Source organism: Triticum dicoccoides, chromosome 1B (genome assembly GCF_002162155.2).
Source record: "Triticum dicoccoides isolate Atlit2015 ecotype Zavitan chromosome 1B, WEW_v2.0, whole genome shotgun sequence".
NCBI classification, from domain to species: Eukaryota; Viridiplantae; Streptophyta; class Magnoliopsida; order Poales; family Poaceae; genus Triticum; species Triticum dicoccoides.
The window spans coordinates 609,692,453-609,720,182 of record NC_041381.1 but is presented as its reverse complement, the minus strand read 5'-3'; the positions used below and the strand labels follow the sequence as shown (position 1 = coordinate 609,720,182).

Genomic DNA, 27,730 nt, shown 5'->3' with positions numbered 1-27,730 from the left:
AAAGTGATGCGGCTGCCGTTAAGGCGGCTGAAGAGCTAAAAGCCGAACAGGCTGCTCACTGCCAGAGCAAGAAAGTAATAGCCGAGATGGCTGTAAAATTGAAGGATGCTGTCGACCGCTGTAAATTTCTTGAACAAGAAGATAGGGCGGCTCAGAAGGACCTTGAGAAGATCACTGCCGAGGCCAAGAATACTCGCTCTGCAATGAGAGCTATGAAGGAGGAGCTACGTCAAGCCGGAGATATCATGGCTGGAAAGCCCTATATGATGCGGATGAAGTTCGGGGATCCTAAGTATGCTCCGTTAGACCGGCAGTGGAGTGCGGAAAACACTTATCTGGATTTGGCAGCGAGTGCGGCAAACGCGACTGAACACTTCCGGGGTCGAGGTGACCAAGAATTGGAAGAACTTTTTTGGTCGCAGTTCCACAATCCAGAACGCCCACTTTCGGTATCCGACCGTTTGGCCGCCTGGGCGGAGCTGAACAGGTTATCCGCACTCGCCATGAGGTATGTTGCGAGTTGTCTGTGGCCGGAAGAGCCAGAGCCGAAGAGTTATTTTAGCTTGGTGCAGCAGTTCCTTGGTTCGGTGCCGCATGTTGATGCAATGAAGAGGTCAGCATGCATAGAGGGTGCACAGATGGCTCTTGCCCGTGTCAAAACATACTGGGAGGATATGAAGGCCAGTGTTGTTGCATCCCGAGATTCGGATGAAAGCCGAGTACCTGCCAAGCACTACTTTGAGGAAGTTCTTCAGGGCGCTCGTTTAATAGAGGCGCATGTCTCGAAGGATGTTGTGTTTGAATAGCATGTGCTATTGTAAAACGAATATTTTGATAGAATATAAAAGCTTTTTATACTTGTGCTTGCAAGGGTTATAATGCCTCCTGTGCGGCCATTAATGTATATGTGTATATAACCTGAAAGATGGCAGTCGTTGGCTTCAGCCCCCACGCATATAGTGCGGGGGTGTTCGCAAAAAGGCGCCTTTTCACACTTAATCCAACGTCTTGGTCCTATAAAGGAGGTGATAGCGCAGCGAACTAGACAACCGGACTATAATGCTTTATCACTTTCACTTAGCCATAGGAGTTTGACAGTGGGGATACTTAATAGCCCCTAGGGGCACCGCGCTCGCCCGAATTCGGGGCACGTGTGTGCCTGACCGGGAAGCGGCCCTTTGTTAATGCGGAGGAATCCTAAAGATTAAGAGAGTCATCGAGTGGTTGACCAGTCTCTCGCTATATCATGACAGTCAGTTTTCGACTTTCTCTACTGAGGTGCTCGCATGGACGAACCGGGGCACAATCGCAGTAGTTCTCCTGGTGCCGCCTTAGCTGATAGAGCGGAACGTAAGGCAGCAAAACACAGGAGCCGGGCAAACTCAACATTTGACCAAAGACATGATTCGGAGCTGATGCATATAAGGCCAAACTCGTGACGCCGAACACTCCCTAAGGTATTCGGTCTTTATGAAAATGGGCCAAACAAAAGCCCTTGGTAAGAAGCCCCTGGTGCCCAGGAACGCGCAAAATTCTGGCATGGCCACATGCCAAGACGCCAGCCTCCTCCTCGGTTATAGTGAAAACCGGGGGATGTTATCAACAAGAGACAGTAAAAAAGGTTTACGCAGGGTCTTAATCTGAAAAGAATCCTTAAACTGGGTCCCTATTGCACGTCTGCGCTTGTGTCTCCGTTGTGCCATATCCTGGACGGGCGTAGCATGGTGTTCGTTTGTGAAAGAGAGGAATTTAGTAAAAAATAATCGTGCGAGAAATTTAAAATAAACAAAATATAATACAGAGACATGAGTAAAATTGAGTCGTATTGTCTCCTGGTGTAAACATGCGGAGCCCCTTGTACAGGGTTATGCGGCTATTAGGCCTTTGTATGGACTTGTCGAGCCGTGTCCGGAGTAGTAAAGCTGGATTAGTGTGTGGCTCTGAAGGCGGCCGCACCATTATCCGTACTTCGGGGATCGATTGATATTTCCCTTTAATGAGATGATGCCTCGTGGACCGGACATTTTGAGTGTAAGGGATGCATAATGCGGTATTGCGTTAAAGCGGGCGAAAGCTTCACGTCCCAGTAGCGCTTGATAGTGACTTATGAATGGGGCGATGTGGAAGGTTAGCTTTTTGCTTCGGAAGTTGTCGGATGAGCCGAACATGACTTCTAACGAAAGGGAACCCATACTCTGGGTACCTGGGCCCGGCGTGACTCCTTGAAAGGAAGTGTTGCCATGGTGAATTATTGCTGGGTTTACCCCCAGTTTGCGGATTGTGTCCTAATATAACAGGTTTAGGTCACTGCCGCCGTCCATTAGGACTTGTGTAAATTGGAGTCCGTCAATAATCGGATCCAAGACCAAGGCAGTCCAGCCTGCGTTCCGGATACCTCTGGAGTAATCCTGATGATCGAAGGTGATTGGTTGTAACAACCAGTGGCGGTGCCCCTCTGGGGCAGGCCGTATGGCGCGTATCTTCGTAGGCGCCGTTCTGTTTTTCCCTTTTGTCACCTGAAGTGAATTTACTGTTTTGACTTCTTGTGGGAACTTCTTTTGTTCTCCGGTGTTCTGCTTGTGGGGTGCGTCGTCATCCTCGCTTGGTGTGTCGAGCCCCTTGTGTTCGGCGTTGAGTTTGCCGGACTACTTGAAGACCCAACAATCTCTGTGGGTGTGGTTTGCACGTCTCCCGGGAGTACTGTGGATTTGACATATTTTGTTCAAGATTTTGTTGAGGTTAGATAGCTTGTCCCTGTCATCTTTGGGGGGCGGCTTTTTCTGATTTTGCCAAGAGCTTTTGAATCCGGCGTTGATTGTCGTGCTCATCGGACTGGTATCCTTGATCCGGTGCTGTTCTTTGTTACGGTGCGGTTTCTCGTTTCCATCTCTGAGTTCGGATGTACTCGGGTCGCTGGTGCTGCTTCTTGCCAACCAGATATCTTCTCCTGCGCAAAAGCGGGTCATGAGGCTTGTTAATGCGGCCATTGTTCTTGGCTTTTCTTGGCCGAGGTGTCTGGCGAGCCATTCGTCTCGGACGCTATGTTTGAAAGCTGCTAGGGCTTCGGCGTCCGGACAGTCGACTATCTGATTCTTTTTAGTAAGAAATCTGTTCCAGAGTTTCCGGGCTGACTCTCCGGGCTGCTGAGTTATATGACTCAGATCATCTGCATCCGGAGGTCGGACATAGGTCCCTTGAAAATTTGCCTGGAAAGCATCCTCGAGCGCTTCCCAACTTCCCATGGTGTTTTCGGGAAGGCTTTTAAGCCAATGCCGGGCTGGCCCTTTGAGCTTAAGGGGTAAGTATTTTATGGTGTGAAGGTCATCTCCTCTTGCCATATGTATATGGAGGATATAATCCTCGATCTAGACTCCAGGGTCTGTTGTTCCGTCATATGCTTCTATGTTTACGGGCTTGAATCCCACTGGAAATTCATGATCCAGTACCTCATCGGTAAAACATAGGGGATGTGCGGTGCCCCTGTATGTAGGTGTGCCGCGATGTTCGGATATTTTTTGCGTTGCATTGCTCAATGGAGCTTGCTTTCTTGGCCCATAGATGGATCTGGTTGGACCAGTTGTTTGATGCGAGTCTTTGGGCGGATCGCATGCCGTATTGAGTGCGGCGCCCTTTGTCGCTTGAGATCGATCGTGAGGTCGTCTATCCGACCTGGTGGCTTCCTTGTTTTTTGACTGTGGGGGCTCTAAGGCCTCTTCGTCAAATTCCGGTAGTAATTTCTGCTTCGGGTAGCTCTTTGTGTGACGACTGTTGCCGTACTTGTGTGCAGTATTGAGTACTTTGCCCCATCTGATTCTGAGTGCATCTTCCGCTATTTTGAGCTTCCGCTTCAGGCTACGTGCAGTGGCAACGAGCCTTTGGTGGAGGCTCTGGTGTTCCAGCAACCTGTCCGGCGTCAGGTCGTCCGGACTATTATCTTTCCCGGGGACGGCTTGTTCGGTTTGTCCGCCCTGTTTGGGCGGTTGCTTGATGGCATGTTCGTCTTCCGTTGATTTGCCCTGCTCTATGACTGGGTCTCTTGCGAGGTGGGGCTTGGCGCGGCGATTACGCTGCCGCTTTGATTGTTTTTCGAGGGAACAATCCCTGGTTGCGCCCTTTTGATCCTCGTCGTTGCTTCTTTTAGGTGTGTCCACCATGTATACATTGTGTGATGAGGTGATTGTCCGGTGCTCTATAGGCGTTGGTTCTTGGTCGTCTCCTTCATCGGCATCCATACCGTCGATGTCTTCGGAGTCGAAGTCGAGCATGTCGGTTAGATCGTCGACAGTGGCTACAAAGTGGGTGGTGGGTGGGTTTCGAATTTCTTCATCGTCCGCATCCCAACCATGCTGACCATAATCCGGCCAGGGCTCTCCTGACAAAGAGAGAGACTTTAATGAATTCAGGATATCACCAAATGGCGAGTGCTGAAAGACGTCCGCGGCGGTGAACTCCATGATCGGAGCCCAATCGGGTTCGATCGGAAGGGGTGCGGAAGATTCGGAGTCCGGAACGGATTCCGGCACCTTGGAGTCACGGGCCTTGGAAAGGACTAGGCTGGTATTCGGCCCTATTGCCATAGAGATTGCGGCTCCTGGGGCGGCGTCCAACCGACCGTCTCCTACTGGCGCAGTCGGCTCCGAGCCAATAGTCGGAGCAGGCACCTGAGCGGCGCTCGGGGCGCTGTCCGGCGGCAGAGCTAGATCATGCCCATCGTGACAATGCGGCGCGCTCAGCTGTGGCTCGAATTCGTCGAAGATCAAGTCCCCCCGGATGTCGGCCGTGTAGTTTAGGCTTCCAAACCTGACCTGATGGCCAGGGGCGTAGCTTTCGATCTGCTCCAGATGGCCAAGCGAATTGGCCCGCAGTGCGAAGCCACCGAATATGAAGGTCTGTCCGAGGAGAAAAGTCTCACCCTGGACCGCGTCGTGGTTGACGATCGAAGAAGCCATCAGGCCTAAGGCTGACGACACAGAGGAACTCTCAATGAAAGCACCAATGTCGGTGTCAAAACCGGCGGATCTCGGGTAGGGGGTCCCGAACTGTGCGTCTTGGCGGATGGTAACAGGAGACAAGGGACACGATGTTTTTACCCAGGTTCGGGCCCTCTCGATGGAGGTAAAACCCTACTCCTGCTTGATTAATATTGATGATATGGGTAGTACAAGAGTTGATCTACCACGAGATCAGAGAGGCTAAACCCTAGAAGCTAGCCTATGGTATGGTTGTTGTTCGTCCTACGGACTAAAACTCTCCGGTTTATATAAACACCGGAGAGGGCTAGGGTTACACAGAGTCGGTTACAATGGGAGGAGATCTTCATATCTATCGCCAAGCTTGCCTTCCATGCCAAGGAAAGTCCCATCCGGACACGGGACGAAGTCTTAAATCTTGTATCTTCATAGTCCGGGAGTCCGGCCAAAGGTCATAGTTCGGCCATCCGGACACCCCCTAATCCAGGACTCCCTCATGCATGTCTTTTCCTCCTAAGCCATCCAAGAAAAAGGATGATGAGGATTTTGAGGGCTTTGCTGAAATGATGAGACCTATCTTTTTGCGTTTGTGTCTGACTGATATGTTGAAAATGTCTCCTTATGCTAAGTATATGAAAGATATAGTTATAAATAAAAGAAAGATACCGGAAGCTGAAATTTCCACCATGATTGCTAATTACACTTTTAAGGGTGGAATACCAAAGAAACTAGGAGATCCAGCGTACCAACTATACCATTCTCCGTTAAAAGAAACTATGTTAGAACTGCTTTATGTGATCTTGGAGTCGGTGTTAGTGTTATGCCTTTCTCTTTATATCATAGACTTGATTTGAATAAGTTGACACCTACTGAAATCTCTTTGCAAATGGCTGATAAATCAACTGCTATACCCATCGATATTTGTGAGGATGTGCCTGTTGTGGTTGCAAACAGTACTATCTTAACAGAATTTGTTATTCTTGATATTCCCGAGGACGACAGTATGTCGATCATCCTAGGTAGACCCTAATACTGTAGGGGCTGTTATTGATTGCAACAAAGACAATGACACTTTTCATGTTAATGGTAATGAGGATACTGTTCACTTACCGAAGAAACAACCTCAAGTTCATAGTATCAATTCCATTGGAAAAATTTCAACTATTACTATTGGAGGTTTTGAATTCCCTCTTCCTACTGTCAAAAAGAAATATGAAATTCTTATTGTTGGGGACATGCATATCCCCGTTGAGGTAACTGATGTTGGCTTGAACTACGTCGGTATTTTCCCAAAGAGGAAGGGATGATGCAGCACAGCAACGTAGGTATTTCCCTTAGTGATGAGACCAAGGTTATAGAACCAGTAGGAGAACCAAGTAACACTACGTAAACCGTACCTGCACACATAGAACAAATACTTGCAACCCAACGTGTTAAAGGGGTTCTCAATCCCTTTCGGGTAACGGCGCCAGAAATTGGCACGTGGGCGAGAGAAAGTTGTAATAAATTAATAGATGCAAATAAAAGCAAATAAAATTCAGCGAAGTATTTTTGTGTTTTTGGATTAATAGACCTGAAAATAAAAGCAAATTAAAATAGATCTCGAAGGAAAATATAATAAAGAAGAGACCCGGGGGCGTAGATTTCACTAGTGGTTTCTCTTGAGAAAAATACATACGGTGGGTAAACAAATTACTGTTGGGCAATTGATAGAACTTCAAATTATCATGATGATATCCAGGCAATGATCATTATATAGGCATCACGTCCAAGATTAGTAGACCGACTCCAGCCTGCATCTATTACTATTACTCCACACATCGACCGCTATCCAGCATGCATCTAGTGTATTACGTTCATGGAGAAACAGAGTAATGCAATAAGAACAATGACATGATGTAGACAAGATCTATTTATGTTGAAATGGACCCCATCTTGTTATCCTTAATTGCAACAATACATACGTGTCGGTTCCCCTTCTGTCAATGGGATCAAGCACCGTAAGATCAAACCCATCACAAAGCACCTCTTCCCATGGCAAGAAAAATTGATCTAGTTGGCCTAACTAAACCAAAGATTTGAAGAAGAAATACGAGGCTATAAGTAATCATGCATATAAGAGATCAAAAGACTCAAATAACTTTCATGGATAAAAACATAGATCTGATCATAAACTCAAAGTTCATCGGATCCCAACAAACACACTGCAAAAAGCGATACATCAAATAGATCTCCAAGAGACCATTGTATTGAGAATCGAGAGAGAGAGAGAGAGAGAGAGAGAGAGAGAAAGCCATCTAGCTACTAACTACGGACCCGTAGGTCTACAATGAACTACTCATGCATCATCGGAGAGGCATCAATGAGGATGATGAACCCCTCCGTGATGGTGTCTAGATTGGATCTAGTGGTTCTGGAACTTGCGGCAGATGGAATTGATTTTCGTCGAATCCCCTAGGGTTTCTAGAATATTGGGGTATTTATAGAGCAAAGAGGCGGTGCAGGAGGCGGCCGAGGTGGGCATAACCCACCTGGGCACGCCTGGGCCCCTAGGCAAGCCCTGGTGGGTTATGCTCCCCTCGGAGATCCCCTCAGGTACTTTCTTGGCCCAAGAGGTGTCTTCTGGTCCAGAAAAAATCCACAAAAAGTTTTGCTGTGTTTGGACTCCATTTGATATTGATTTCCTGCGATGTAAAAAACAAGAAGAAAACAACAACTGGCACTTGGCACTATGTCAATAGGTTAGTCCCAAAAAAAGATATAAAGTTTCTATGAAATGATTGTGAAACATCCAATAATGATAATATAACAGCATGGAACAATAAAAAATTATAGATACGTTGGAGACGTATCAGTAACCTAATGTTATTTGAAAATTCTCCGGTTTCATGTCATTCAGAAGAAGTTTGTTAATAAGACTTGATCAACCTTGTTAATGGATTCCTTTTGGCGAGCATGAGATGGATCAATTTAGAAAGCACAACTTTCTGTACCCTCATTTTACGTTTTGTTATTTAGATTAAATAAAGCAAAAAATGGTATTTTCTATCTGTTTTCTGAATTATCCGTGCAATAAAAAATGTCCCAAAATAAAAGTTCTCCAAATGCCCTGAAAATTTAGTATGATTTTTTATAGAATATTTGAGAATTTCTGGCACTGAGAACACACCAGGGGGATGCACCAGTGAGCCACAAGGGTGGAGGGCGCGCCCTACCCCCTGGGCGCGCCCCCTGTCTTGTGAGTCCCATGTGGGTCCCCTCCACTTATTCCAGCACCCATCCACTTCGTCTTCCTCCAGAAAAAATCACCCCATAGCTCAAACCCGTGTTCTTGCTCATTTTGCTGCCATTTTTTATCTCCTTGCTCAAAGCTCCATTCACAAAACTGTTTTGGGGGATCGTTCTTCGGTATGTGAATCCTCCAATGGTCCAATTAGTTTTTGTTCTACTGCTTTATTTATTGCAATTTTTTTTGCTGTGGTGACCCTATTCTTGAGCTTGCATGTCAAATTTATATGGTCCAAAGTAGTTTTGGTGCATGATGAAGTCTCTAGGCACTTGTAGGAGTAGTTGCTATCAATTTTGCTGAGTTTGGTTCACTTTTATTTTGAGTCACTAAAAATTTCAGAAATTTTCAGAGGAAGAAAAATATCTAGGAAAATGTACCAAGGTGGTTCTTCGAGGAAGGAAGCGCCGAGGCTCGTGATACATGAGCCGGACATTGACCCACCAAGGGAAGCTCAAGTGCGGCATTGTGAATGGTCGTCGGATGAATTTATGGTTCATGCAGGCTTCAAGGATGAATTTGATGCGTATGTACATAATGCCGATCTTGAGGACTTCGTATCAGATAAGTGCCAACAATACTATTACCTCACCGATTCCTTTGTGCGGAGGTTTGAATTTTCATCTAAGCACAATACCCATACTATTTTATTTGATCTTTATGACATACCATGGACCTTGAAGATTTTAATACTGCCTGCAAAATCCCACAGTGGGGCATTCATAGTGAGCCCCACAAATCTGAATACAATGGTTTCCTTGCTAGCATCATTGTGGGAGAAACTAGAAATATCACACAAGCTACCACAGGGAGTATTCACTTTCCTGCCATACATTACTTTGCTCTCTTTATAGGTAGGTGCATTAACGATAAACATGATCATAGCCACCTTTGCGTTCCGGATCTTAGTGTCCTCAATTGTGCGGTGTTAGGTGATAAGCGATATAACTTGGGGGTTATTATTGCAAGGAGGTTACATCTTAATGCTAAAGATGGAGATTTATTTGGTGGGAGTTATGCAACTCTTTTAGCTAATTATCTTGGTGTACCCATAAGGGGAAATGACATTGAGTTGCCACCTGCTTTTCTAGATTATAATGCTATGATACCTTACCGGTTTCTTGAGAGGAACGAACAGTCCCTCCAGTACAGACTAATCTTTGAAAGACAGCGTGCTGTCCATATTACCCTTCCTCTCATTCCTTCTTTTACTTTCAGGTAGAAGAGAGATATTTTATAACTAGAGAGGAGGCAAATGATTATGAGAGAACAACGGAGGTCGCTCGCCTCCAGGAAGCAACTCACCAGGCGATAGCTGCCGCAACACAGTACAACCCCAACTATGATTTCGAATACCATCCGGGCCAGTGGTGGCCCTAGACCAACTCAGGCCAAAAGCCTAAGCTTGGGGGAGTACGTATTTCTCACCAACATTACATTCATGTTCACACACTCATTCTAGTTGTCGGTGTTCATACTTTTCATTGTATTATCCATGTCAGTTTATTTTGTTTTTCCCGCTTTCTTCTTGTGTGATGAAAAACTTTGAGAAAAACCAAAAAAATTAGTTGTAGTTTAATTTACTTTCCATGTTTACTTAGTAGTACTATTAAAGGAAAACCCAAAAAGATTTCTCGTTCTTCTTTTGCTTGTTGGGAGATTTCCCGTGTAAATTGTTTTTCTCGTTCGTGTTTTACTTCTTTCAGAAAAACAAAAACTCCAAAAACATTTCAGTGTGTTTCTTTGAAATTCTTTTCTTTTCTTTGGGGGTCGAGAGGAGAAGACCACGATGAAAACGATGAGTGGCTCTCATATGCATTATTGTTGATCTAACAAAGAGCCCACATTACCTTGTCCTCTCCTTTGAATAAATGTTTGCAGATTCCAGCTTAGTCCAATGCACGTGCACTATTATTGTTATCCACACCGTTCAGTCATGCAAGTGAAAGGCAATAATGACGATATATGATGAAATGATTGAGATGAGGAAAAGCTGGTATGAACTTGACCTATCTTGTTTTTGTAAATATGATTAGTTCATCGTTCCTGATTCGGCCCATTATGAATGAAACCTGTTTGCAATGACAATTAGAGATTATAGTTAATCATGCCATGCTTAATTAGCTAGGATTTTATAATGGTTTACCTTGCGTGCCAACATGCTATTAAAATGCTTGTGATGTAGTATGATAGGATGGTATCCTCCTTTGAATAATTTGAGTGGCTTGACTTGGCACATGTTCACGCATGTAGTTGAAACAAAATCAACATAGCCTCCATGATATTTATGTTCATGGTGATTTATATCCTACTCATGCTTGCACTCAGTGTTGATTGATCTTAATGCATATGAATGTTGTCGCTCTCTAGTTGGTCACCTCCAAGTATTTTTCTAGCCTTCACTTGTACTAAGCGGGAATACTGCTTGTGCATCCACTTCCATAAACCCAAAGTTATTCCATGAGTCCACCATACCTACCTATATGCGGTATTTACCTGCCGTTCCAAGTAAATTTGCATGTGTCAAACTCTAAACCTTCAAATGATAATCTGTTTTGTATTCCCAAATCGCTCATGTAGCGAATGGGGGTTGTCGGTATCTTCCATGCTAGGTGGGTTATTCTCACGATGAGTGGACTTCGCTCGTCATTCACGAGAAAATGGCTGGTAATCGGAATGCCCAGTTCCATGCTCAAACCAAATCAAAATAACTTCAAACAAAACTCCCCCAGGATTGCTGTTAGTTGGACGGCACCCGTTGTTTCGGACCAGCTGTGGAATGAGCTTGGTGGTGGTGGGGGAGTATAAACTTTACCATTCTGTTTGGGAACCGCCTATAATGTATGTAGCATGGAAGATACCGAGATCTCTTGGTTGTTATGTTGACAATGAAAGAATACCGCTCAAAATATTATTTATCTCTGTTTCCAAAACTTGAGCTTTGGCACCTCTGCAAATCCCTGCTTCCCTCTGCGAAGGGCATATCTATTTACTTTTATGTTGAGTCATCATCCTCTTATAGAAAGCACCAGTTAGAGAGCACCACTGTCATTTGTATGCATTGTTATTAATTGATATTGAGTATGACTGTGACTGGATCTCTTTTGCCATGAATTACAATGTCTAGTCAGTCCTTGATCTTCAGGGGTGCTCTGCATTTATGTTTTGCGGTCTCAGAAAGGGCTAGCGAGATACCATCTTGTTATATCATATCATGATTGTTTTGAGAAAGTGTTTTCATCTGAGATTTATTATTATTGCTCGCTAGCTGATTATGCCATTGATATGAGTAAACGTGAGACCTAAATGTTATTGTGAATATGGTTAGCTCATAATGTTTGCTGAAAACTTCAATGCTGGCTTTACATATTTGCAACAACAAGATCAAACAGAGTTCGTAAAAGTTTTTCTTTATCACTTTCAATTTATCAACTAAATTGCTTGAGGACAAGCAATGGGTTAAGATTGGGGGAGTTGATACGTCTCCAACGTATCTACTTTTACAAACTCTTTTGCCCTTGTTTTGGACTCTAATTTGCGTGATTTGAATGGAACTACCGCGGACTGATGATGTTTTCAGCAGAATTGCCATGGTGTTATTTTTGTGCAGAAATAAAAGTTCTCGGAATGACCTGAAACTTCACGGGGATTATTTTTGGAATAAATAAAAAATAGTGGCGAAAGAATCAACCAAAGGGGACCCACACCCTGTCCACAAGGGTGGAGGGCGCGCCCACCCCCTGGGCGCGCCCTCTGGTCTTGTGGGTCCCCTGTACCTCCACTGACCTTAACTCCAACTCCATATATTCACGTTCGGGGAGAGAAAAAAATCAGAGAGAAGGATTCATCGTGTTTTACAACACGGAGCCGCCGCCGCCTCCTGTTCTTCCTCAAGAGGGCAGATCCGGAGTCCGTTGGGCTCCGGAGAGGGGAAATCATCGCCTTCGTCATCATCAACCATCCTCCATCTCCAATTTCATGATGCTCATTGTGTGTGTGAGTAATCCCGTCGTAGGCTTGCTGGACGGTAATGGGTTGGATGAGATTGACCATGTAATGGAGTTAGTTTTGTTAGGGTTTGATCCCTAGTATCCATTATGTTCTAAGATTGATGTTGTTATGACTTTGCTATGCTTAATGCTTGTCACTAGGGCCCAAGTGCCATGATTTCAGATCTGAACCTTTCATGTTTCCATGAGTATATTTGTGTTATCGATCCTATCTTGCAAGTTATAGTCACCTACTATGTGTTATGATCCAACCACCCCGGAGTGACAATAGTCGGGACACTTCACGGTGATGATCGTAGTTTGAGGAGTTCATGTATTCACTAACTACTAATGCTTTGGTCCGGTACTCTATTAAAAGGAGGCCTTAATATCCCTTAGTTTCCAATTGGACCCCGCTGCCACGGGATGGTAGGACAAAAGATGCCATGAAAGTTCTTTTCTATAAGCACGTAGACTATATTCGGAATACATGCCTACATTAGATTGATGAACTGGAGCTAGTTCTATGTCACCCTAGGTTATAACTGTTGCATGATGAATGCCATCCGACATAATTATCCATCATTGATCCATTGCCTATGAGCTTTTCACATATTGATCTTTACTTCGTTACTTTTACGTTGCCACTGTTACGATTGCTAGAAAACTGCTACTATTACTTTTGTCACTGTTACCGTTACTCCCATACTACTTTTCTACTAAATACTTTGCTGCAGATATTAAGTCTTTCCGGTGTGGTTGAATTGACAACTCAGCTGCTAATACTTGAGAATATTCTTTGGCTCCCCTTGTGTCGAATCGATAAATTTGGGTTGAATACTCTACCCTCGAAAACTGTTGCGATCCCCTATACTTGTGGGTTATCAGTACCTCCTGGATGGATCGAGTATGAGAACTTGTGTTCTTATGTTAATATCTTCTTCCTCGGATCTTCTACTTCGGGTACACATATTCGTCCTCGAAACTGTAGAGTACTCTGCTCTCCATCAGGAAGTCTTGAGTCTTGCCGTCTTTCATTCGTGTGACCTGGTGTTGCAAGAACGGATCTTCTGACTGAGCTTTGCAAATTTCATCCTAAAGAGTGGAAGTGACTTCCAACATATTGGTGCACTCGGCCTCAACAATGATCAGATTGAGCTGGCCATTTCTTCTTGTAGCTCGGGAGGCAAAGATGTCATTAATGCATTTACTTTAGTTGGTTTACGGCTGAGAGCATCTGCAACCACTTTAGCTTTACCCGGGTGATAGATTATTCCGAGGTGATAATCCTTGACCAACTCGGGCCATCTTCTTTGTTGGAGATTCAAATAAGGTCGAGTGAATATGTACTTGAGACTTTTGTGGTTGGTGAATATTTGGCACCGCTTGCTGATACGTCTCCAACGTATCTATAATTTTTTATTGTTCCATGCTATTATATTACCCCTTTTGGATGTTTATGGGCTTTATTTTACACATTTATATCATTTTTGGGACTAACCTACTAACCGGAGGCCCAGCCCGTATTGCTGTTTTTTGCCTATTTCAGTATTTCGAAGAAAAGGAATATCAAACGGAGTCCAAATGGAATGAAACCTTCAGAGGCGTGATTTTGGAACGAACGTGATCCAGAGGACTTGGAGTGCAAGTCAAGAAGCAGTCAAGGCTGCCACGAGATAGGAGAGCACCCCCCTGTAGGGCGCGCCCCCGTGTCTCGTGGGCCCCTCGGGCGGCCACCGACGTACTTCTTCCTCCTATATAAGCCTACATACCCCAAAAACATCCAGGGAGCACCCGAAACACAATTTCCACCGCCATAACATTCTGTATCCGCGAGATCCCATCTTGGAGCCTTCGCCGGCGTTCTGCCGGAGGGGGAATCGACCACGGAGGGCTTCTACATCAACACCATAGCCCTTCCGATGAGTTGTGAGTAGTTTACCACAGACCTACGGGTCCATAGTTATTAGCTAGATGGCTTCTTCTCTCTTTTTGGATCTCAATACAATGTTCTCCCCCCCTCTTGTGGAGATCTATTCGATGTAATCTCTTTTTGTGGTGTGTTTGTCGAGATCCGATGAATTGTGGGTTTATGATCAACTTTATCTATGAATAATATTTGAGTCTTCTCTGAATTCTTTTATGTATGATTGAGTTATCTTTGCAAGTCTCTTCGAATTATCAGTTTGGTTTGGCCTACTAGATTGATCTTTCTTGCCATGGGAGAAGTGCCTAGCTTTGGGTTCAATCTTGTGGTGTCCTTACCCAGTGACAGAAAGGGTTGCAAGGCACGTATTGTATTGTTGCCATCGAGGATAAAAAGATGGGGTTTATATCATATTGCATGAGTTTATCCCTCTACATCATGTCATCTTGCTTAATGTGTTACTCTATTCTTTGTGAACTTAATACTCTAGATGCAGGCAGGAGTCGGTCGATGTGTGGAGTAATAGTAGTAGATGCAGGCAGGAGTCGGTCTACTTGTTGCGGATGTGATGCCTATATACATGATCATGCCTAGATAATCTCATAATTATTTGCTTTTCTATCAATTGCTCGACAGTAATTTGTTCACCCACCGTAATACATATGCTATCTCGAGAGAAACCTCTAGTGAAACCTATGGCCCCCGGGTCTATCTCCTATCATATTTGCTTCCAATCTACTTTTATTTGCATGTTTACTTTTTGCATCTATATTATAAAATACCAAAAATATATTTATCTTATCATACTATCTCTATTAGATCTCACTTTCGCAAGTGGCCGTGAAGGGATTGACAACCCCTTTATTGCGTTGGTTGCGAGTTCTTTGTTTGTTTGTGTAGGTGCGTGGGACTTTTGAGGAGCCTCCTACTGGATTGATACCTTGGTTCTCAAAAACTGAGGGAAATACTTACGCTACTCTGCTGCATCACCCTTTCCTCTTCAAGGAAAACCAACGCAAGCTCAAGACGTAGCACTTGCCAATGAGATAATGCCTCCAAATTTTTAATGCATGAATAACGGCTGTTAGATCCAAGTCATGAGTAGGATAATTTCCTTCATGTGGCTGTAGCTGTCGGGATGCATAGGCCACAACCTTGTCATCTTCCATGAGCACGAATCCTAGGCCCCTTCAAGATGTGTCGCCGTATATGTCAAAACTTCGATAAATGTCTGGACACGGGTGCTGAAGTTAAACGAGTCTTTAATTCATTAAAGCTCTTTTCATAGTCTTCCGACCATATGAATTTTTGGTGTTTCTTGAGCAATTTTTTCATGGGCTTAGCAATCTTGGAGAAGCCTTCAACGAATCAACGGTAATAACCAGCAAGCCCCAGAAAACTTTTGATTCACCGATGTGGATGCTAGCCATTTTAGCACATCCTTCATTTTGCTTGGATCCACAACTATTCCTTTGGCAGAGAGAATGTGCCCCAAGAATCTGACTTGCTTAAGCCACAACTCACACTTACTGAATTTTGCATATTACTGGTGGTCACGAAGCCTTTGCAATACTGCTCGGAGATGCTGTTTATGCTCCTCCTCTCCCTTGGAGTATATGAGAATATCGTCGATGAAGACCACCACAAATTTGTCCAAGAAATCTATGAACACTTTGTTCATCATATGCATGAAGAAGGCAAGGACATTTGTCAGACCAAACGACATAACCATATATTCATATAGACCGTAATGAGTGGTGAATGCGGTCTTAGGAATGTCTTCCTTCTTGATCTTGAGTTGATGGTACCCGGTCCTTAAATCAATCTTGGAAAAGATTTGAGCTCCATGCAGTTGATCGAACAAATGATCAATTCTGGGGAGCGGGCACTTGTTCTTGTTAGTGACATCATTGAGCTGGCGGTAGTCTATATACATCCAAAGACTACCATCTTTCTTGTTCACAAATATGGCAGGTGACCCCCAGGGTGAAGAACTAGGGCGGATGTATCCTTTCTTGAGCATATCATCGAGTTGTTTCTTCAACTCAACTAGTTCAGATGAAGGCATATGGTAATACTTCTTGTATATGGGCACCCTTCCTAGCACGAGATCAATAGTAAACTCGAGCTCCCGATGAGGTGTCATTCCTGGCAATTCTTCGGGGAATACATCTGGAAACTCATTGAACACTAGTAATAATTCCATACCTGAGGACATCGCTGTAAAAATCATTTCCTTCTTAGGCATGGATCTACGAGCCACAAACTTCACTGCCTATCATGCCGGATTTGCTAATGTAACTTCTCTTGTTGCACAATTGATGCAGACTTGATGCTTTTCCAGCCAATCCATTCCCAATATGACATCCAACCTTGCAGATTCAATGGCTACAAGTGTGGCAAGGAAGACAACTCCATGAATCTTTATTTCCAAGTCATGACATACCAAATTTGTTTTGAGCATGGATCCCGGGGATTGCACCATCATGCTTTTCTCAAGAATAGAGCAAGAAAACTTTTTTTGGAAACAAAACTCTGCAAAATAAAGGAATGGAAAGCCCCAGAATCAAATAAAATTGTTGCAGGTATGTTATTAATAGGAACATACCAATGACCACTTCGGGGTTTTCTTGGGCTTCTTTGGCGAAGAGATGATGCACTTGGCCTTGGATAAGTTCCTGCTCAGTGTAGTATTCCATGTGGTTGACTTGAGGCTTGAGGGGTGCATTTGTCTTGCCGTTCTTGGGACACTGCTTCACATAGTGTCCGGTCTGCCCACAAGAGAAACATGCGTTGTTACGCGGATAGTTTTCCTGGACAGGGTTCATCACAATATTCTGGACTTGTTTGTTGGTCTTGTTGGTATTCTGCTGCCAGGTTGGTTTGAACTCAAATTGAGGTTGTTGCCAAGTACGAGCCTCCTGCACCGGTTGTCCATCCTTCTTGGGCTCGAACTTGCATTTGTGATCATCATAAGCTGGCTTATTGTCGTGAACGAGCTTGTGCTCCCTTTCTACAATAAGGGCCTTGTTCACCAAAGTCTGAAAGTCGGGGAAGTCAAACATGCTGAGTGTGCATCATAGGTACTGATTGAATCCTCCAAGGAATCGATCGATCTTCCTTTCTTCGGTGGCCACATCATAGAGAGAATAATGGGCCAAGTGATTTAACTTGTGCAGATATTCACTTATTGACAGGTTTCCTTGAGTGAGAGCGAGAAACTCACGCTGCTTGACCTTCATGATACCGGCGGGAACGTGGTACTTGCGAAAATTGTCATTGAATTTATCCCAAGTGATCTCGTCGTTCGCATGCCACATAGCTTTAGTATTATCCCACCATATAGTGGCAGCTCCTTCAAGATAGTTTGTAGCAAATGGAACCTTGTAAGCTTCTTCGGTGCGGGCAATTTCGAGCTTCTTCTCAATAGTCACCAATCGTCGGCTTCCAAAGGATCCACAACTTGGCTGAAACTGGGAGTCTTAGACCTCTGAAAGTTTGACAGCTTGGAGTGATTGCCATACTGATTTCCATTCTGCCCAACCATAGCCTGCACACTTCTTAGTAACTTAAGCAAATATTGGTTTCTTCTTTCCTTGAACATTCTCATAATCTGCTCTATGGTAGGTGGTTGCTGTGGAGGAGGCGGTGGCTGGTATGGTTCTGGGGAATGTCCCGCCTGTCGGGCTGAGTGACGAACGGGAGTGTTGTCATCCGCCTGACTGCTGCTACCTCCTCTTGTCATCCTATTTATGTTTCCCAATACGAAGCATCAAGATGAGCAACATTCATAAATGGGGAAGAAGCCCGAAAAGAAAGCAACGAGAAACCAGGCGAACAATAAAGGAAGAAGTTCCAACATAATTTACATAGACTCATATATGAAAGGAAATAACATGACAAGTACGACTACACTCATACATCCAAGCATCATGACAACCTCAACTACTCTGCAGATCTAGTGCAACTATGATCGAGCTGGGATCTCCCAGGACTCGGTCTCGGATCCTGAATTGACGATGTTGATGAAAACCTCAGGGTTAAAGGAAACACAACGATGCTACATCAGGGGCTCTCCCTCAGGGGCAGGTGTTGGGTGAGGCTGAATCATCGGGGCGGCGGGAGTAGCGAGAAGTAAAGGCAAATCGGCAGGAGACTCATGGGGACTCACTGTCGACGTACCCGAGTTACTCTGAGGGGTAATCGGAGTAGTGGGGGAAACAGAAGATGGAGGAATATATGGGGTAAGCCCGATGGTAGGTGGAACAAAACCAGCTCTAGTGGCAACCAGATCTGTATGAGTGCGAGTCAACTCTCCGGCCAACTCAAAAAGCAGAAGATAACTAGTAGTGATGTAGCGAGAGAGGTGGCTAGATGAACGGTCGCACTCCGGATCAATAGTAGGGAAAAGGATATGTCCATCAACGGACATGGACGGATAGTAAAAGAAACCTGGATGATGCTGCATCTGGACCTCGTTGTAGCGCATATCGACGAGAGCCTCAAACGCAGCGATCTGGACTGCCTGGCCTGGGGTAGAAGCGTAACCACTCTTAGAAGAACGGGTGTAGATGCCTGATATGGTGCTGGTGTGTAAAGTGACCTCCGCGTGGTACTCGTACACTGAGTCTGCCAGACGCTCCCGATACACCTGGTACACCAGATCCTTGCCATTGGGGTAGAGTCGCCGCCACACATTCCGAAGAAGATGTGGAGAAGTGTACGGTGCTGGCTCAGACTAGTATGAGTATGGCACTGGAGCCATCTACACTCACAACCATTAGTCTGTTAGCAACAAAATAAACTATATGCATGCAATGCAGCAACCATAAGCACACAAACACTACCGGCACTCAGAGCTACTGTATACCATTTGAACTAGTGCATTAGCTGTGGGTGTCCTACGGTCAACGCGGCTCTGATACCAAGCGTTGTGGCACCGGGGCTCAGAGCCACCGGTTTACCTTGCATTGCCAGCCCAGATATCAAGTCTTCTGGCAACACACAACAACTTGGTACAGAAATACAACCGTTTTATTGAAGCATAGAGTCGATATTACATCAAGTAGCGAGGCCAAGCAACACACACGATGCTGCTGAACATATGTACATTATTTAGTAGACATGAGCAGGGGCCTTGACATCACGACAAAGCTACGCAGCAACGGAAAGACGGCGTAGAAGGACTCCATCTCACAGGGACACTAGTGTGGGCATGGTCTAGACTGTGATGCAATGATGCAACTCCAACTCCAGTATGAATTCTCCTGAAACTGGCATGACACGCCAGGTGAGTACTTTGAATGTACTCGCAAGCTCACACAAATAAAGCAACAATGACGAACAACAACATGATATTTAAGCAGGTTAAATGCAAGAACTAGCATGCTACTCATGGAGTGATAGTGCTCATAATAGGGCCTTTCAGACCCGCTTACCATCTTAGTTACCTTGTAACCACAAACATCATCATGCCAAGGTGATCACCTTTGGATCACAAACAAAACCATCTCAATGGTCTCAACAACTTCACCAAATAGCGAGAGCCACACGTATACATTTAGTGTGCAAGTTTAATATTTCTGTTGATCCACGGTGTGACCTACTACGAACTTTTGTCCATGACCGATGACACGGCTGTCGATAGATTAAACACACACTCTGCATAGGTTAGCACTATGTACCCACATCACAGAACCCATGGCCTCGTGCTCCCATTTGGGTGGACTAACGGTGTTCCGACAGAACCAATCTGTTGCCATGACACTCTCCCGGCCACTCCGACCAACTCCCCTTTGGGCTAAGTCATGGGTGGCCCTGATGCCACTCCGGACATCCAACGGCCACCATCGTGGCAAAACAAATGGTCCCAAACAGGGACATGGTACCAAAACAACTATGGGCACACAAGGCTATGCCTGCCTACTGGGCCAGGGTAGTGCAAGCGCATAACCTACCGTAGTTGGAGGCACCGACGAGATGCATAACAATAGACCAAGAAAGGGCCTCCCCATAAAGGCAAATGTGGTTGCACTTGGGAAGCTCGATTCGGTGGCACCATGACTCGATCAACAACATGTTAAAGTTGGTTTATTATCAGGTTTCAACTTGCAAATAAATTTCACCGAGTCATAGTATGCCATGAAAATGCAATGAACTATATGTGCACCATTTCAACATAATACTGATATGAACTAGCTCATGCATAACATCAAGTTACTCTACTGCATATCCTTAACCATTCAACTAAAATATCATTGATAACATAACAAGCATAGCATGAACATGAAACTAGCATCAAATGATACTAGGTGAATTTCTATATGCATTATAAAAGACCATATTCAAGTGAAAATCATAGTTATTGAAATGAAATTCTTGCAAATATCTGTGATGGCTTGCCTTAGTGCAGAGGAGGGTCATACTCCTCCTGGTTATCCCCAAGGAAGGTTCCTTCAGAAAACATTTAAAAATGGCAAAAGAAAATGTCACATAACACATTTAAATACAACAGAAAAGATTTATAGCAAGCAAAAATCTCATCTTTTGCATGCTTATAGAGGAGATCAATACAAAACTAGTGCAAAAAGAATCAATTCATTTAGACTTACATAATAGAAACTAGGACTGGTCAAAGTTTGGTCAAATTTATGAATTTAAATTGATTTTTAGAAAATATGGGGAGGGGGTGACGTCGAAGGTGTAAACCAGCGGGCGCCTCCACTCATACCACTTCGGAAGGCGTCTGAATGGCTGACCAGCAGGCCCCCGTGGCCAAGTTCAGAGAGAGAGGGGGGAACAGAGAGAGGGCGGCTTGTCGCCGGTGGTTCTCCGACAAGGATGGCTCGGCTGCCGCCGGCGAGAGGGGGGATGGAAGTGCCAGTCCACTGCGAGCATTCATGTAACCGCAGGGTGGCTAGAGGTGGATGGAGGAGGTCGTCGTGGCCTTCTCCAATGGCGGCTGTGGACAGAGGTCACCAGAGACGAAGATGCCGGCGAGCTGGGATGGCTTCGGGGGCTCCAATCACGTCGCCTAGGACCAATGAAGCTCCACGGACGCGCCTAGCTCGTCGGAGGAGGTTGAAGATCGTTGAAGGAAGCAAGGCACCGAGGAGGGATCGACAGCGATCTCCCGTGCAGGACGGCGGCCAGAGGCCCACCTGGACTGACCGCGGTCTTCTAGGAGGTGTACTTGGATCAGAGGAGGGGTCTGAGGTGCTCGGAGAAGAGAGGGAGGACCTCTATTTATAGGTGAGTAGAGAGGGGATCAAGAGCTCCAGCGAGCTCTCTGGAGATGGCGGGCAGCGATGAAACGGGTCAAATAGAGAGAGAGAGAGAGAGAGAGAGAGAGAGAGAGAGAGAGAGAGAGAGAAAGAGAGAGAGATAGAGAGAGAGGGGGGGAGAAGCGGCCAGGGGTCACACCGCCACTATGGGAGCTCGCAGCCGAGCACAGGACGCGCGGGAAGGCGACAATAGCGAGCACGACCTCACTGTGCGCTCGGGCATGACGTGCTTGAGATCACTGCGGCGAGCTCCGGCGTTGGCGAGCGGCAGGGAGGAGTCAAGGAGGAGTAGACAGGGCAAATGGCGCGGTGCGGCAATCTAGCTTGGCCTCAGGCACGGGCACGGGCGCGACAGTGGCGCTGGCGCAGCCTAGAGCGTGCCAAATGCATGCCAGGGCTCCTGTCCACATGCGGCCACCGCATGATCTGTGGCAAGACGGTGTCCTGAGGAATTTTAATCATGTCAGTAGTGTTGTTCGTGCAGTGTTAGGTCTAGCAGAGGTGATGGCACACTGCCAGGCCGACCAGATTGAACAAGAGAGCCTCAGCAAGTTCCTGGACAGAAACTTGTGAGCAAGTTTGGGAAGAAACCAGAGAGAGTTAAGAGCTGATCTTTGGGGGTTAAGCTTATCTTAGGAAGGTAATGATGCCCTAAAAATTTCAGCTCCAGAGGATCACGCAGAAAATGCACTTCCTTCACAACATGCATTTTTTGACCAGAAAGGAAAAGATTTTCTGTAGCAAAAATACTCCAAAAAACCATGAAATATTTTTGCACGGGAACTTGGTCCAAGGTCCAAAGAATTTTGGGAATTTTCTCAGATTTTTGTGGGCAAGAAAAATGAGGGTTGCTTTGGAGCAGAAGTGAATGAAGAGCTTTATCAGAGAGAAAATGAATATTCTTCATTTAAGAAAAATATTCCCAAGACAATGTTGAGGTATGACAGAGGGCAAGAGATGTGTTTGAGGGTGAGATGAGTCACTTGGGGTGAAAATCAAAGAAATGGGTTGATTCAAAACTCAAATTCAATTCAAAATGCAATAAAACCAAGAAAAAAGAAAAGGGGCAAAATCCAGGATGTCACAGTGTGGGCCCCATGGTCGGCCCAAGTGACATCCTTCGGGCGCCTTCCTCTTCCGCATCAAAATTCCCAGCATGTGTTCTTGTATTTTGTTGGTGAAGTCTTAATACCTGCCATGTAATGACAACATATGCAACTATGTAAAATGGCATTAGTTTAACATATATTATTCAATACAGCCAAGTTCATAGGAGAAACCATAAGAAAATTGGTCCAATAGGTAGCTAGATTTTGGATGCATCATCTACTCGGTTGGAGCATATATCCAATGAGGTTTTTACCAAGCATATAGATGATAGTTTAGTCTACGGATTGGTCTTCCATCACCCTAGGTTTTTATTTTCTTGCTTTGTCAAACCATGTCGCCTTTTTCCATCTGTTTTGTATGTGTTGGGCTATGTGCATCTAGTTATGCATAAGCCAGGTTGGTTTGCACTCAGTACAACTGTGTCACCTTGACGGAACGATTGAATCAAATTACCATCGGAAAAAAAATCTCATAGTTTCTCCATGAATTAACATTTACATGTTGGTAACTTGAATAATGTGTTCATCGCCAATGATGGGCTGATGTGCATTTAGGACTCGAATATCTGCACACCAATCCCGTGGCTCAACCTTACGTCTCACATATCCTACTGAATGATAACTTCAAGGCGAATGTCGTTGATTTCACGTTGTTCAAGACTTTCAATCAAGACAGTGATACCCATGTCTCCACAGTCAGGCTAGTTGGCACACACAACTAACATGCCCCCAAGTACATGCCACAATACCATCTTCTAGATTCTTTTTCTTATCATTGTGAGTGTATGAATAAATCCCATTTGACCAACCATATTATGCAGGTATGGCATATATCTTGTATTAGTTTGTTTGTAGGTACATAGCGGCCCTGAAACTGAGCGAGGAGAGTGACATGTACATCTTTGGCACTGTTCCATTGGAGGTGATAACGGGGAAGCTTTCCATCCTATGATGTCTGGAACAACCAATATCGTTTAATGGGATCTCCAATGGCTTGGCAACATCAAAGACCTGGTGGACTTGCGCATGCAATGATAAAATGATGTCAAGAACGTGCGGAAGGCCGATGATGTTGCACCTAAAATGAACCATGCAAACTTTTGCCTGTGCAGCTCAAGATGATCAATGTAGTGTAGCCGCAAGACTGTTATCATCTAGAGGAGCAACAATGCATTTAAGCCTTTGGGGTGGAGCAGAGTTTTGCAAGGGTATGTCGTGTATGAAAATGCCATTGTTCAGCATATAGTATAATTATATGGCGCACCTTTTTTCAAGATTTACAACTATCTTCTTTGACACTGAAATGACATATGCACAAACATATGCATTCTATACAGAAAACAACTCCAGTTTTCTATTAATTGCTAAAGAAGCTGCCGGGAAGGATTCTGACTAATGTTTTGACTAACAGCAGAGGCAATAACTAGAACATGTCTAATGGGAAAAAAAGTTTTAAACGCAACATTTGCATACTTTCTGAGTTAAAATGAAGATGTGGTCCGTCTCAATGGCGAAAAATATCTAGTATGATTGAATAATACATGGAGGGTTTATCATGCAGCAGAAGTGCATGACCATTGACCATGGTTGGCTCCCTCAAAAAATGAATTAATGTTGATCATCTCAAATAAAGTGGTGCCATGGGTTACATTAGTAGTAGACTACGGTCACCGTTGCAATTGGCTGTCATGTAGAAGCTACCCTTAGGGTTTTGTCCGGTGTGGTCTTCACCCTCTAGATCGAGGCAATATTGTAATTGGGCTGCCACATTAGTCATTATTGGACGTTGTGCTGGAGCATGGTCGGTGCACTTGCGTGCAAGACCCAGGGCCTTCCACACACTGTTGATGTTGTAGTCACGTTGCATGTGTGCGTCCACCACTTCCTCAATGTTGCCTCCTTTGAGGTGTAGTCGTGTCCACTGGATGATGTTGATGACCTTATCAGATTGTTGGATGGCTGGGCGCCCTGTGATCACCTCTAGTAGTACGATGCCGAAGCTATACACATCACTTTTTTCATTCAGTTGTAGGGATATTGCGTACCTGCATACATACATACAACATGCATGAGATGCATTTGCATTACAGATGACATGTACTTGTAGGCCACTAAAGATGGTAATAAGCTAGGTTTTTATTTACTCCGGTGCGAGGTAGCCTCTTGTGCCAATAACCCGCGCTGTGGATACATGGGTATCATCATCATGATTGAAAGCCTTCATCAAGCCAAAGTCAGCAACTTTGGCCTCGAGATTTGCATTCAGTAGGATGTTTGATGTCTTCACATCACGATGCACGAAGGGAGGGCTGCACGCCTTGTGTAGATAGTCAAGCCCTGCATGCACACCATATTGTCGATAGTGACATAACAAATCACACATTAACATCTAACTAAACATAGATATAGTAGCAGTATGAATAATGAACCAGATCCCAAATTAGAAGAAAATATATACCTTCTGCGGATTCTAGTGCAATACGGAGCCTCTGCCTCCAGGCTAAGGGTACAACATTGCTGTCTTTCCCTGCGAAATTGTGACTAATGTTAGTAGTGTGTAACTTGACATAGAGATTTCTAATGCTCTCTATTTTTGGAAATTGTCCTAATGCTCTTCCCAAAGATGGACTAGCACACCTCTGAGTTTATCTTCGAGGTTTCCTTCAGACATATGCTCGTAGACAAGTGCCAAATACTTTCCATCTTTGCAGTAACCAATTAAGGAGATAAGATTCTTGTGATGAATCTTCGTCAATGTTTGAGCCTAAGCGAGGAGAAGAAATATGTGTCATAGTTTTTTTTTTGCATATGTACTATGCTCTAGTTATACTTGACCAGACATTACCTCTGTCGAGAACTCTTTAATACCTTGACTGGAAGACTGAGACAACAACTTGACTGCAACGTGAGTACCATCATGCAAGAAGCCCTCATAAACAGTGCCGAACCCACCTTGGCCGAGCACTACCTTGAAGTTGTCTGTTATGACCTTCAGCTCCCTATACGTGAACTGGCGGTTCTCCAATTCGTGTTGTCCATGTCCATGGCTTCCCCTTGCCAATCCTTCAAATTTCAAGAATGAAAATAGCATTACCTTGCACTCTTTTGAGCAAAACTACTCATTGCACATGTGTGGATATCATATGTATATCGACGTAGTGTTTATACGGAGTGTTACCTTTCCTTTTGCTCACTATGAAGATCAGTAGTACTACAAGTGCTCCTATCAGCAGAACTACAAATACGGGAACAACAATATAGGCAGCAAGCATAGAGTTGGTCTTCTTTTTTGTGAGCTGGCAAGAACTATTGCTGCTACAAAGGCTTGGATTGTTGCCATATCTGCCAATAAGAAGAAAAACTAGATATCAGTTTTGAATTTTTACCAGGCAGTGGATATATATATAAGATGTACTAACCTAATAACTAGGGGGCCACCTTGAGTTCTCTTGAGAAGCCCGGGAGGAATTGATCCACTAAGCTGGTTAGCAGTCAAATCTCTAAGGGGACCAAATAGGGTTCACGTCAGTCAAACAATAGTGTACATAGTTATTACGTAGCCCTCAAAGATATCATAATGCGGAGCTGCTTACAGCACAACGAGAGTGGGTAGTCGTGAAAGGACATTAGGAATTGATCCTGTTAATTTATTGTTCGATAAATCCCTGAAATAAGTGACAAAGCATACAAAATATGTGAACCATTTCCCTGACAAAATTCACAGGGAAATAGATTTAAAATGTCTACTTACAAATACTGGAGATCTTTGATATCAGCGAAATAAGGTGATATATTGCCACTCAAACCGCCAGATGACATGTTTCTTCAGAACATAAAAAATTTCAGTTGAAACAGCATTGTTCTCATTTTTTTGGAATAATTTCTTGTGCGCGATGACAAATTAAATTCTTCAGAACATAGCTGTAGTTCTTTTCAAAAAGGCAAATTAAATTTGAACTTACATGCTTGTAATTCTTGGACGCCCAGAAATAGCATAGCTGCAGGTCAACCCGTCCCATGCAAAATTCTTCGGGGCGCACGGGTCACCCATCCAATTCTTCTTCACATGGTACTGAGCCTTAATGGCGTTGATGGCAGAAACTTTTCCCCACAGTAACACAATAGACAAGGAAGCACAACTATCAGATCATGTAAGCTCTGTTTTATGAAAAGCTTATCAAAATAAGAACAAAAAATGATCTGATATCGATGTGCGAAAATAAGCTTCCATATGTTTACCATCCTGACTTTCCGTTCCAGCGTTGGCTGTGGAGATGACGGAGAAAAACTCGAAGGCATTGATGATCGGTGGCAGTGTCGAGTTGGCAGTAGCGATCATGGTGTAGTTGTATTGGTTGTAGCCATGATGGGGTTCCCTGTTAGATATGGCGTCGGCGACGAGGTACTCGAGCGTGTACGGGAGCTTATTCTTCTTGCCGTTGGCAATGACATTAAACTCGCGCACATCATTACTGGCCAGGATCTGCAGCTCCGCGACGTACAAGATACCAATGCACCTACGATTAGTTAAATGGTTAAGCTAATTAAGTACACTCCTATATTAGTAGTACTATAGATGATGACCCGCATGTTGCAGCAGATATTTATAGGAAGTAAAAGTTGTAAGCCACACAAAGTAGATGATTGTGTGACAGGCATTCAGTCCTTCCTTGTAGATGTTAAGAAACTTTGATATGCAAAGTTACAATGTTCTTTAGCCCAGATGTTATAGTACCATGCTATTTGTTATGTTTTCTTACTTAAATTTAACAATATTAATCTAATTAATATGCCCATTGGTGTTCCAAAAGTACCTTACCGGATTCCTCGAGATGGAGCGACTTGGGTTGATCTTATACTCCCTCATCACAAATTAAAATATCTAGACAAATCTAAGAAGTAATTTGGGACGGAGGTTGTACAATGTTATGTATCTAGAAATGACACCTTTTTTTTAAGTCAAGAGATTCGTTTCAAGATCACGAGTCATATTATAGGTCTCAAGGTAGATCAAACAGCTGTGACACTCCTAAATACAAATTATCTAATTCACCACTTCATAGCGAATTAGAAAAAAATCCTATAGTAGTGTGGGAGAAGGGAACTACACCTATGTGAACGTACGGCCTCCTTACGTAAGTTTTTATAATAACTAATCCCCCCCCC

General features: G+C 44.3%; 1 pseudogene; it reads right to left on the bottom strand.

The window, feature by feature from the left end:
* Positions 1-24,209: 24,209 nt before the first annotated feature.
* LOC119350704 overlaps positions 24,210-27,730 on the bottom strand; it is a 6,335-nt pseudogene continuing 2,814 nt past the window's right edge.